The sequence below is a fragment of the Geotrypetes seraphini genome, chromosome 4 (genome assembly GCF_902459505.1).
Source record: "Geotrypetes seraphini chromosome 4, aGeoSer1.1, whole genome shotgun sequence".
Taxonomy (NCBI): domain Eukaryota; kingdom Metazoa; phylum Chordata; class Amphibia; order Gymnophiona; family Dermophiidae; genus Geotrypetes; species Geotrypetes seraphini.
The window spans coordinates 120,105,988-120,119,470 of NC_047087.1; the positions used below are offsets into that span (position 1 = coordinate 120,105,988).

The 13,483-nt window shown below is 43.6% G+C and overlaps 1 protein-coding gene across 4 annotated transcripts in view; it reads right to left on the reverse strand.

The window, feature by feature from the left end:
* BOC (BOC cell adhesion associated, oncogene regulated) overlaps positions 1-13,483 on the reverse strand; it is a 218,035-nt gene that overhangs the window by 108,498 nt on the left and 96,054 nt on the right. For all 4 annotated transcript variants that reach the window (XM_033942442.1, XM_033942440.1, XM_033942441.1 and 1 more), the window contains one exon: positions 12,618-12,689. The gene's annotated coding sequence lies outside the window, so the exon portion shown is untranslated. The remainder of the gene's footprint in view (positions 1-12,617; positions 12,690-13,483) is intronic.

The following is a 13,483-nucleotide window of genomic DNA, read 5'->3' on the forward strand; positions in this document are numbered from 1 at the left end:
GCCCCGACGTGGCAAAGGAAAAGCCCTACCGGGGCTGGCTGCAACAGCCTATTTACAGTGCTGCCTCTTTTGACTGGCTGCCACTGCTGCTTTGGGTGAGGAAGGGAGGGAAGGGGGTTGGAAGTCCAGACTGCTGCCGCTGCTATAGGGGTGGAGGGATGATAGGGAGAGGAAGACAGTGAGGTGGGAAGGGAGACAAAACTATTTTAGAGTAACTCTCAAGCAACCAGAAACTAGTTATTCGGCATCTACCAATCCCCATGCGTGCCAGATAACTGTACTGTACTTGCTTAGTGTGGATTATCCCAGCACCTAACTTTGGGCACCACTTATTCAATTCTGTGTATAATGAAGGCAGTATGCATGCAGATCTTAGGTATACATATTCATAAGGAATACCTTGAAAACCTGACCCACTTGCAACCTTTGAACATGTGCACCCACAACATATAATTATATCTCTGCAGTGCACTATCCCCTGCTCACTTATCACCATAAAGGCTATCCCTACTGCTGCTTTCAGTCTTCCAATCCTCATCATCCCACAACTCTTCCTCCAGTGTTTACAAGTGGGATGAGCGTGAACTTCAGAAATTGCTGGTGGGAGGTCAAAAAGCACTGCAGGATATGTTTTGTGTGGAAACTTGGCTCAGAAAAAGCAATCAGTCTTCTGCTGAAATTTCTCTTTTTCTTCATACCACAAAAACTTACATTGGGTGGAAGGAGGAAGAAACATGCATAGCAAGCCAAATGACATTTCAACCCATATTCTTTAACGAAAAGCAGAAGATGCATTTTCTTTTCCAAAATACCCATCCTTTAACAAGAAAATGAGGCATTCTTAGAGACAGCATGACAGAGGCAGTGTGGGAGAGGGTGAGGAGACAGTAGAAAGAGGAAGATGAGAGGGACAGTCTAGGGAGAGGAAAAATGAAAGGTGGACCAAAAAAAGCAAGAGAAGAGTGAGAATGTGGAAAGAAGGAGCAAGAAAATAAGGAGAGGGAGGAGAGTGTGAAAGCACAGGAAGCGAGGGAGTATGGCACAGGAAGCAGAAGAAAAAGGTCATACTCAAATTACAGTGCCTTGTAAAAAATATTCAATTTGCACATTTTTGACATTGTGGAGTCTGGAAATAGCAATCCAAAAATGCAGAAATTTGTACACAGTAAACTTGACACTTTCAGTGCATTAAACAATTTCTATTAATTGTTACCTCTGAAAGCCCTTGACTCAATACTTGGTAAAAGCCACTTTTGCAACAGCAACAATTAGAAGTGGTTTAGTTTAAGGGTTTACCAACTTTGCATAGTGAGATGGTTCAGTTTTTGCCTGCTCTTCTGGCTGTGGATCATCCATGATCAGCAGTCTTAAAGCCTTGCCAAAGATTTTCAGCTAAATCCAAATCTGTGTTTTGTCTGGGCCACTTGATGACATATAGGGCTAGGTGGGTACAGTAAGTTTTGGGTAGGTTTTAGAGGGCTTATCATACAATCTTACATCATGCGCTATGGCACTTTTGCACTCCATTATAGAATAGGAGTAATACACTTAGGGCCAGATTCCATACAGTGAGACCAAATTTGCATGCACAAATCTGTGCATATTGCTGATTTGTGCGTGCAACATAATTGTTTAACTAGCTAATCAGCACCAATCTCCAGGGATGGATGGGGGGTGGAGGGGTTGGCTTTGGTAGGGATGGTGTGAGTGGACTGTTTCTTGTATTGGATGCAGCGTGCTTGTTGTGTGTTCTGGCATGTCTGGTTCTTGGTTGTCTGTATATGTGTGAGGGGGATCTTCTCCCATAAAATGTTCTGGCTGATGGCCTGGCTTGACTTTGTGTTTTCACGGGTCTTGTGGGACTGGGTTGGCCACAGTTGCAATAGATTCTACTTCAGATCTATACAAAACTCTGAGGAAGAGTCAGACATCTCTTACTCTTCAAACATCAGCAAATCCCCTTCAGATGCTTCAGAGCCCCCATTCCCCTGGAAAGTAAATATGACACCATTTGGGTTGGCCTACAGTTTTGTATTATTTTTTATGCTGGACACTGACCTACTTCTACTGGATGACAAGTGCTGTGCATCCCTGCTTGGTCCCCCTGTCCCATTCTTGGTTTTTTTTCCTGTCCTGTTACTGTAATTTTATTGCTTGTAATTGCCTGTATGGGCCGTCGTGCCATTATCAATAAAAATAATATTTAAATAAATAAATAAATTATGGGCTCCTTTTACTAAACGGTGGCCGAGGTTTCTACCGTGGGCCGTCGAGGTAAGTGCTCAGACGCTCTTAGGAATTCTAAGAGCATCGGAGCATTTAACTCGTCAACCCGCGTTAGAAACCTCTATCGCCGTTTAGTAAAATCCAGCGTATATGGTGAACCACACAGATTTAAGCTGGGGAACGAAAAAAAAACAAAGTAAATGACAGCAGATAAAGACCCGAATAGTCTACCCAAACATACACTCTCTATAATTTAATGATTTAATTTAAATTGTTCTTTTTTTTAACTATTTCTGGGCCAGAAACCCAGAGCTCTGCCCGGCACTGTGCTTAGGTTCCATCTATTGGAGTTCACAGTACAGCTAAACACTGTCAAACCTCAAATGGTGGTATTTTGCCCAGGTTGTGTGGAGATGTAGAAAGGACAGAGATTCCATATGACTAGGGATGTGAAACTCCTTTAAAAGTCTCTCTATGAGCGTCGGGAGCAGCGCAGAGCATTCAGCGTGGCTCCCTGCGTTAATAACCGCTATCGCGGTTTAGTAAAAGGGGAGGGGGGTATACGATGAACTGGTATGAGGAGAGACTGGAAGCCCTGAATATGTATACCCTAGAGGAAAGGAGAGACAGGGGAGATATGATTCAGACGTTCAAATACTTGAAGGGTATTAACGTAGAACAAAATCTTTTCCAGAGAAAGGAAAATGGTAAAACCAGAGGACATAATTTGAGGTTGAGGGGTGGTAGATTCAGGGGCAATGTTAGGAAATTCTACTTTACGGAGAGGGTAGTGGATGCCTGGAATGCGCTCCCGAGAGAGGTGGTGGAGAGTAAAACTGACTGAGTTCAAAGAAGCGTGGGATGAACACAGAAGATTTAGAATCAGAAAATAATATTAAATATTGAACTAGGCCAGTTACTGGGCAGACTTGCACGGTCTGTGTCTGTGTATGGCCGTTTGGTGGAGGATGGGCAGGGGAGGGCTTCAATGGCTGGGAGGGTGTAAATGGGCTGGAGTAAGTCTTAACAGAGATTTTGGCAGTTGGAACCCAAGCACAGTACCGGGTAAAGCTTTGGATTCTTGCCCAGAAATAGCTAAGAAGAAAAATTAAAAAAAATAAAATAAAATAAAAAATTTAAATTGAATCAGGTTGGGCAGACTGGATGGACCATTCGGGCCTTTATCTGCCGTCATCTACTATGTTACTATGGTTCTCCACACTTTTTGTGTAAAGAAAATCCACAGTTGCAATAGATTCTACTTCAGATCTGTACAAAACTCTGAGGAAGAGTCAGACATCTTATTACTCTTCAAACATCAGCAAATCCCCTTCAGATGCTTCAGAGCCCCCATTCCCCTGGAAAGTAAATATGACACCATTTGGGTCAAATCCAAAATTTTCATCTAATGCTAACCAGGCTACAACCTGCCAGGGTTTGACTTTGGCTCACACATCAGAGGTGCTCTGAGGTTTTCCTTTTGAGGCAGGTTCTGGTTCTAACATGCAGACAGGACGCTCTATATCAAACTCTTGTCTCTTTGATCTAGTAGTCCTAATGCCTGTATAGAACGGTGTAAGCTACGTGCAGTACTAATCCAAGTCCAAATGCAGTCAAAGATGGGAGAAGCGTAATTCAAGACAAGGTGCCCAAAAACTGCAAACTGGAATTGGTGTTTTCAGATTTACTCATTAAACAGAATGGCTTTTCGATTATTGATTATGCAGAAAATGAACACAAGAAACTGCCAGTGGCTAAAATCTCATTTTTTTTATTCTTCCCAACCCAATCAATCATGGAAAAGAAATTATACTGTCTGGGGGCAAATTAAGGCTCTAAAACTTAAAAGAACTGCATTTGGTGGTAGGAGGTGGGGAGGAGGGGAAGAGAGCTAACATGCAATCACCTCCTCACACAAACATAAAAAAAATATAAGAATAGCCTTACTGGGTCAGACCAATGGTCCATCAAGCCCAGTAGCCCGTTCTTACAGTGGCCAATCCAGGTCACTAGTACCTGGCCAAAACCCAAGGAGTAGCAATATTCCATGCTACCGATCCAGGGCAAGCAGTGGCTTCCCCCATGTCTTTCTCAATAACAGACTATGGACTTTTCCTCCAGGAACTTGTCCAAACCTTTCTTAAAACCAGCTACGCTATCCTCTCTTACCACATCCTCTGGCAACCAATTTACACCAACTTATAGCTATGTATATACAAACACTCATGCATGCACATATAAAACAGTGATAGGAAATAATTCCATGAGGCATGCTTCGAGGTTCTAGCGAAAGCCTCCCCAAAATGGACCAAACATTGAAATACAGTATACTGGTTAGGGACTTGCTCCTTTATAATTGCCTTCCTCCTCTTCACCCATAAACACACAGAAAGCCCACACCGATACACATGCAGAAAGTCACCGATACAGATAGAAACATAGAAACATAGAAAAGTGACGGCAGAAAAGGACCAAAGCTCATCAAGTCTGCCCACTCTATTGACCCTCCCCCCTAGCTACCCTTTGAGAGATTGCACTCTGATGACTCATCCCCTTAACTCTACCTTCTTAGAGATCCGACATGAGCATCCCATCTGTGCTTAAAATCTGGCATGCTGCTGGCCTCAATCATCTGTACTGGAAGCTCATTCCAATTATCAACCACTCTTTTGGTGAAGAAGTACTTCCTGGTGTTGCCATGAAACTTCCCGCCCCTGATTTTCAGCAGATGCCCTCTTGTGGCCGAGGGTCCTCTAAGAAAGAAAATATCATCTTCTACCTCGATACGACCAGTGATATACTTAAACGTCTCAATCATGTCTCCCCTCTCCCTGCGTTCTTCGAGAGAGTATAGCCGCAATTTGTTCAGCCTTTCTTCGTACGAGAGATCCTTGAGCCCCGAGACCATCCTGGTGGCCATTCGCTGAATCGACTCAACTCTTAGCACATCTTTATGGTAATGTGGCCTCCAGAATTGTACACAGTACTCCAGATGAGGCCTCACCATGGTTCTGCACAATGGCTTTATGATATCTGGCTTTTGACTAACAAAGCTTCTCCGGATACAACCCAGCATTTGTCTAGCCTTGGATGAAACCTTCTCCACTTGATTGGCAGTTTCATGTCTTCACTAATGATCACCCCCAAATATCGTTCTGCTGCAGTCCTAGCCAATGTTTCTCCATTCAATGTGTACGTTCTGCACGGATTATTGTTGCCAAGGTGCATGACCTTGCATTTTTTAGTGTTGAAGTTAAGCTGCCAGGTCGAGAATCAATGTTCCAATGAAAGCAGGTCCTGCGTCATACTGTCTGACAAATTGCTGTTATTTACAATGTTACATATTTTGGCATCATCGGCGAATAATGTTATTTTACCTTGAAGCTCCTGAGTCATGTCTCCTACGAATATGTTGAAAAGGATCGGGCCCAAGACCGAGCCCTGCGGCACACCACTGGTCACCTCCGACGTTTTAGAGGGGGTACCATTAACCACCACCCTCTGAAGTCTACCACTCAGCCAATCGTTGACCCATGCAGTTAGTGTTTTACCTAATCCCATCGATTTCATCTTGCTCAATAACCTGCGGTGGGGGACGCTATCAAAAGCTTTACTGAAGTCCAAGTACACGACGTCCAGGGACTCTCCCAAATCCAGTTTTCTTATCACCAGTCAAAGAAGCTGATGAGATTGGATTGGCAGGACCTACCCTTGGTGAATCCATGTTGGTGGGGATCACGTAGATTCTCATCATCTAGGATCGTGTCCAATTTTCGTTTGATTAGTGTTTCCATGAGTTTACTCACCGGCCTGTAATTCGCAGCCTCTGCCCTGCAAACCTTTTGTGCAGAGGAACGACATTAGCTGTTTTCCAGTCCAAGGAGACTCTTCCCGTACTCAGGCAGAGATTGAAGAGTACGGATAACGGTTCTGCTAGGACGTCACTGAGCTCACTGAGCACTCTGGGATGTAGATTGTCCGGTCCCATGGCTTTGTTCACGATTTGTTCACCTTGAGTCTTGATAGTTCGTCTTGTACAGATCTGAAGGTTGGGAAGAATTTTATCAGTTATGGTCTGCTTGCTATTGCCGCTTGTTTGATCGGTCTTTTCCTCCTATAATTTTTGGCTCAGTCATAGCCTATTCCATTTCTGGTTAACAGTGCTGAAAGCTTTCAGCTGCAACTATCTGCCTGGTGAGTGGGTTGGTGACAGTGTCCCGAGGATGGTGGAAGACATCGGCAGTAAGGTATGTTTTCTGTCCTTAGTGGGCTCACAATCTAAATTCTGTACCTGGGACATAAGAACATTAAGAATTGCCGCTGCTGGGTCAGACCAGTGGTCCATCCTGCCCAGCAGTCCGCTCACGCGGCAGCCCCTAGGTCAAGACCAGTTCTCCAGCACCTAATCCAGCTTAAAAGAATCCCTAAATTAGCCAATATGCAAATTCTGTGTAGAAGATAGATCCAGGCCAGGGATGTTGAACTTCCTAACCTCTGGAGTCTCCGGCTTAGTTTTTCTTTTATCTTTGGTCAGTATTTTATATATTTTTTTCATGTTCTGGTCTTCTCTCTATTCCATTTTTTCCTCTCTGGTAGCCACTTTTTTAGTTCTACATATTTACTGGGATTAACAGGAGGAAGAAAATCCTGCACTTCTAGCCCTACTGTTACTGGGGCTAGGAGTTTGCTCCAGTTTAGATCTGAGGCACTATCTGGTGGAGATACAGTAGAACATCATGCCCATCATATAGCAAACATCCTTTGACTGAGGGGTAAGTATTTATCTTTAGATTTACTTAGTTGCTATATTAGTAGAGGGATAGTAGTGATGTGCCAAGAAACAAACTTGATTAATTCTGCAACTTGGTGGAAACACACTTCTGAGGTAGTCAGCCAGTGGTGTTGCCTTCATGCCACAGGCAATGTTTCTTCCCCATGCCTATGAATGCTACTTCTGCAACTTCTTCACAATGACTATGAATGTACCTCTGTAGTTTCCCTGGTAACTTAAAAAGCAGAAGTGGAGTCTAGAAGTTGAACCAATGTCTCTTCCATTATGCAGCGCTGCTGCTAGGTAACCAAGCCAGTCTACTCCATTTTAATTTATGCCGTTCCAAAACTGTGGTCTGTAGGCCTAACGCAGTGGTCTGAAACTTGCGGCCTGGGGGCCACATGTGGCCTGCCAGGTACTATTTAGAGGCCCTTGGAATACAATTTCTTGATCATGTCTCTTTAACTATAAATTACAATACACTTCTCCCTCCCTATTCGCGGGGGTTAGGGGCAGAGCTAGCCCGTGAATAGGGAAAATTCACGAATAACTTTTGGGCAGGGGGATTGCGAAGATCTGCAACGTGACAATCAGGCTCGAGGAATGCGCATCGACATGGCAGATGAGGTTCAACATGGATAAGTGTAAAGTGATGCATGTCGGTAGCAAAAATCTCATGCACGAATACAGAATGTCCGGGGCGGTACTTGGAGAGACCTCCCAGGAAAGGGACTTGGGAGTTCTGATCGACAAGTCGATGAAGCCGTCCATGCAATGTGCGGCGGCGGCGGCAAAAAGGGCAAACAGAATGCTAGGAATGATAAAGAAGGGGATCATGAACAGATCAGAGAGGGTTATCATGCCACTGTACTGGGCCATGGTGCGCCCTCACCTGGAGTACTGCGTCCAGCACTGGTCGCCATACATGAAGAAGGGCACGGTACTACTCGAAAGGGTCCAGAGAAGAGTGACTAAGATGGTTAAGGGGTTGGAGGAGCTGCCGTACAGCGAAAGATTAGAGAAACTGGGCCTCTTCTCCCTCAAATAGAGGAGATTGAGAGGGGACATGTTCAAAACATTCAAGGTACTGAAGGGGAGAGATTTAGTAGATAAGGACAAGTTGTTCACCCTCTCCAAGGTAGGGAGAACGAGAGGGCACTCTCTAAAGTTGAAAGGGGATAGATTCCGTACAAACGTAAGGAAGTTCTTCTTCACCCAGAGTGGTAGAAAGCTGGAACACTCTTCTGGAGGCTATTATAGGGGGAAACACCCTCCAGGGATTCAAGACAAAGTTAGACAAGTTCCTGCTGTACAAGAACGGGCGCTAGTAGGGCTAGTCTCGATAAGAGTGCTGGTCTTTGACCAGAAGGCTGCTGCGTGAGTGGACTGCTAGGCATGATGGACCACTGGTCTGACCCAGCAGCGGCAAATCTTATGTTCTTATGGGCCGGTTCTGACCCACCCCCGGACTTACCTGGTGGTCTAGTGGTTACGCGGGGCAGGAGCGATCTTCCTACATTCCTGCCCTGTGCAAAGAGTTCCCTTGCTCTCACGAGACTACAATAGGGAGTTCCTGTTGTAGTCTCGTGAGACCAAGGGAACTCACAGCATGGTTCTGCACAGGGCAGGAGTGTAGGAAGATTTCTCCTGCCCCACGTCACCACTAGACCACCAGGTAAGGTCCATGCTCCTGGGACAGCTGCTCACCTCCTCTGTCTCCAATGGCCCCCCTCTGCCCCCCTCCACCTCCCGCCTTGCCCCGATCCAAGTCCCATGGCCGGGTTTTTTTATGCGGGCTGCCAACGAGCATCTCTCCGAGGGGGTGAGCCTGGGAAAAAACCCCACGAATAATCGAAACCACGAACAATGAAACTGCGAAAAGGGAGGGGGGAAGTGTATTACAGTATTATTAAGACTTAGCCAAAAGGAAAGATTTATAAACTATAAAGAGTTTTACCTCATGCCAAATTGTCATTTCTTTAATAAGACATTAACTATTTTTTTCTGAGGCCCCCCAAGTACCTACAAATCCAAAATGTGGCCCTGCAAAGGGCTTGAGTTTGAGACCACTGGCCTAAAGGGATCATAGGATGGATTTCACAAATACTATACTGTCAACACTGCAAAGATTTTCAGAATACAGTTGGGGGTCATATTCTATATATATTGCACTCAAAAAGATTGGTGTTGACTAAATGGCGCTTAGCACAATTCTATAATTATGTATCTTATAATATCCCGCTGTCAGTGCATGTCATAACTTTATGCACATGCATTTAGACCAGATATATCAAACTGGCCCACGGGCCAAATCTGGTCCAGGTTGTGCTGAAATTTGGCCCGCCAGACAATTTCAAATTTCCCCTAAAGCTGGCCTGCTGGTACAAGCGCCGCATCATCCTGTACCTCGACTCACCAGATTTTTGATGGTTAGCCTCAGGCAGCTGCTGTTCTTCTCCACATTGTAGCTGGATGCCGCAAGAGCCTTACCATTACGCTCCTTTGAAGGCCCGATGCCTTGCGCGCTTTTTCGCTGTTTCTGCTGGCTTCATAGCTTTTTTTTTTCCTTGGCTGTGCCTGGAGCAGGAGGCGGTGCAGAGGCGGATGCTGCTGCTGGAGTGGTTTCAGCCATGCTCTGTTGTGCCCTATCAAGCAGCGATCCTCCAACGTCACCAGTGGGCTGTGGCACATCAACCAGGCCCCAGCAGACAGGTGTGCCATCCCACAAAGACGATCAAAGATAGCAGCAGGAGAAGAGTGGCAGAAATCAAAAGGCACTCCTGGCACACTGCACAGGTCCACCACAAGCAGAGCTTGAAAGTATCAAAACATGTCATGCCCGGGTGGTTTAATTAAAATTAGAATAAAATAACATAAAATAGTAAAAATAGAACAAAAGTAGGGTAAAAATAATAAGAGAAAGTAAAACAAAACAAAAATAACAAAAGGAGCACAGAGCCTGGGACCAACATGATTGAATAATGATCAGACAACAAAAGGTAGAAAAAATAATTTTAATTTCTGTTTTGTGATTACAATATGTCAGATTTGAAATGTGTATCCTGCCAGAGCTGGTGTTAGACAGCAAGTATTAACTAGGACCTAAAAGAGAGAGGAAAAGTCTTTTTTATTTATTTTGTTTACATCACAGAGGCTAAGGGGTCCTTTTATTAAGGTGCACATTTAGCAAGCGCTAAATTGGTTAGCGTACCTTAATAAAAGGACCCCTAAGTATCTTAATTAAAAATTTGGCCTGCGACTTAGCCTTTTATTCAGGTTTCGGCCCCTTATGTGATTGAGTTTGATACCCCTGATTCAGACCAAGGAAAACCAGGTCTAAGTACCTGTGCCTAATGTGCGCAGATCTGGTGTATTCCATATCAGCGTGCATAAATTTTAGGATCGGCCATGATTCAGCCGTGCTCCTCCCCTGGCCACACCCCTATTTCATATCAAGCATTAAAACTGGCACACAGCACTTCACAGTATATGCCTACCAAGTTGTTTGTGTAACTTTTAATATGAGGTGTAAATTGGCAATTTTCAAGCGCTAAATAGGCTTGCTAAACCAGTGTTTCTCAACACACAGTACACGCACCGTTGTGGGTACGTGGGCTGCCTCTTGGGGTACGTGGCCTGGCCGCCGCCAAGGATCCTGAGCGGTGCCTGCAGCTTCTGTGGACGAGTCAGCTTCGGGGGAAGGGAAGGGGTCCGGAGGAGAAGAAGCATGCAGGAGGCAGAAAGGAAAAAATATTGGAAATGCAACCAGAGACTCATGAAATCACCAGACAACAAAAAGGTAGGAAGAATATTTTTATTTTCAACTTAGTGATCAAAATGTGTCAGTTTTATGAATTTATATCTGCTGTCTATATTTTGCTGTATATTTGTCTATTTTTCTGTAGTTATTTTTTGCATATTTTAAAGTCATCTGCTTTGACCTCTTTGAACCCCTCCCGAATATGAATATAAATAATTAACATTTTCTGTGCGTATAGTGTGCTTTGTATTTTTAAATTTTGTGGTTACTATTATGTATTAATAAGATTATATTGTGTGTATATGAAAAATGGATGGAAGAAATTGCATTACAATTAGTACTATTATTATGTGGGTGGAGTCAGGGGCAGAGATTGGGCGGGTCTGGGGCAAAGCTTGGGCGGGGTGTACTCGGTTGGTATTTGTCAGGCTTAGGGGGTACTTGGCTTGAAAAAGTTGAGAAACTCTGTGCTAAACAATTAAGTTGTGTGCACCGATCTGCACGTACAACTTAAGGCACCATAAACAGAATTTGGGGGTTAGTGTTTTAATTATGTGTTTCTGCAGAATTTCATACTGTGTCTTTAATTTATAGTTTTTTAGGGCTCAGAACAGACTTCATACAAAAGCAGAGGCCATTTCAGTACTTCAACTAAAATATCTTATTTCTCTGATGATATTTAGACATACAGGTCAAACAAGTTGTAAGTGATATCTCAATATATCTGCCAAAGCTAGTTCCACATATACTGAGTTAGTTCAATAAAAATGTTATCTCATACAACATCTTTGACATTTCTATGTATTCAAGTGCCTAATATGGCAATGACAATACTTATTTCCCTGAGAAACCTTCCTTGCTCATTCTTTCTCAGTGTTAAGTGGCCCTACTTCGGGCTGTTCATAGATTTTGTTCCAGTGTAAAACATCATCTTCTCATTACTCACTTCTCTGCCATTCCCAAACCAACCTATCCCAGGCTCCTCTCCTTTATACTGCAAAGCCACCAATTAACAATTACAATAAGCCCACATCTCTTAATTATTCTTTTTTTTTGCAGAAGAACATCCCTGCAATTACATTTCCTGCCAAATCAGTGAAAAACAGCTCTGGAAATAAGATCTTGGGGACAGTCAGCTGCAGGGAAATAAACACAAGCAGCAAAAAGGTAAATGAAATGATGTGCTGGAGGATTCCTAATTCTGTTAACTTTGCCATGACTTATGAGCTAGCCGGGGTTCAGGTGTAAAGGTCATTATCTTCAAAAGTAGGATAGAAGATGCCTAGACAGCCTTCTCCATCAGAGGTTTCATTTCATTTTTATTTATTAAAAATTTATAAGCCACCTTATTCCAAAGCAGTGTACAAAAATACATACATAACATTAAAACAACAAATCAGCAAAAGATAACAATGGAGAGTTCAGGTCATAAATCCCTTACATCATCTGTCTCAAATAAACAAATGTCGCTTCGACAGCTCTTTAAACTGACTCAAGTTTGGTAGACATCGAAGTCCTGTTGGTAACCTATTCCAGGTGATAGTAGCCAAAACACAAAGAATTTAGGCATGCTTATGACAGACAGAAGTCAAGGAAGGTTCATGATGACACAGTTGATATGGAAGGAATGAATGGAAATGGGGAAAACTGGGGGAAGCCCAGATGTCCCTCTCATCTTCCAGCAAACACTTAACACTATGAAAGTTCTTTGTGGTTATTCCACAAGCCAAGAACAGCAAAAGCCTGCGGAAGGGTCCGACAAACATGATGGCACAAGAAAATGGCTGGAAGTGACGACACATAGAGCCAAAGTTTGGTTACACCAAAAATTGTCACCTATACAGTGAAATTTGCACTGACCTGTAGTCTTTCCACACTGTATGACCTCAACAAGGGGGGGGGGACAGAAGTCAGAGCTCCTCCGTATTACCACTGCAAAGAAGAAAAAAATAAGGATTAACCTCGCACTTCTTGATTTTATTTAATCTTACCCTGCAAGTTTCATAGCAGATGCATTCACAATACTACTTTCTTTCATAAAGGAACTCAAAATGGTACTATGAGGCAGGTTAAAAACTAAGGGCTCCTTTTACTAAGGTGTGCTAGTGTTTTTAGTGCACGCACAAGATTAGCGTACGCGAGCCAGAAAAATTACCACCTGCTTAAAAGGAGGCAGTAGCGGCATTTTAGTGCGTGCTATTCTGCGGATTAAGGCCCTAACGCACCTTTGTAAAAAGGAGCTCCAAGTGTTTGATGTTCAAAGCAATTTAACTGGGCAAGAGATGTCTCTGCCTAGTTAAATCATACTGGCTGGCCCAAAGGCAGATATTCAGCGACAGTGCTCTGACCGCTAGAGGACTCACTGGTTGGTGCCCATATTCAATGCTGCCGCCCAGATAGATAACTAAATATGCTGAACTGCATAACAAGCAGTCCTATGCAATGTTCCCGTTATCGTTTAGCCAGGTGTATGCAATTTTTTTTTCATGTGAACAACAAGTTCTAAAAATTTTTGGGTGTGTGAACCAACAATATTCCAGATTTCCAAGTATTTTTGTGAGCAACCATGTAAAATCGGGCGATGGTGCGTCCGCATCTGGAGTACTGCGTCCAATATTGGTCGCCATACCTTAAGAAGGACATGGCGTTACTCGAGAGAGTTCAGAGGAGAGTGACACGTCTGATTAAAGGGATGGAAAATCTTTCATACGCTGAGAGATTGGAGA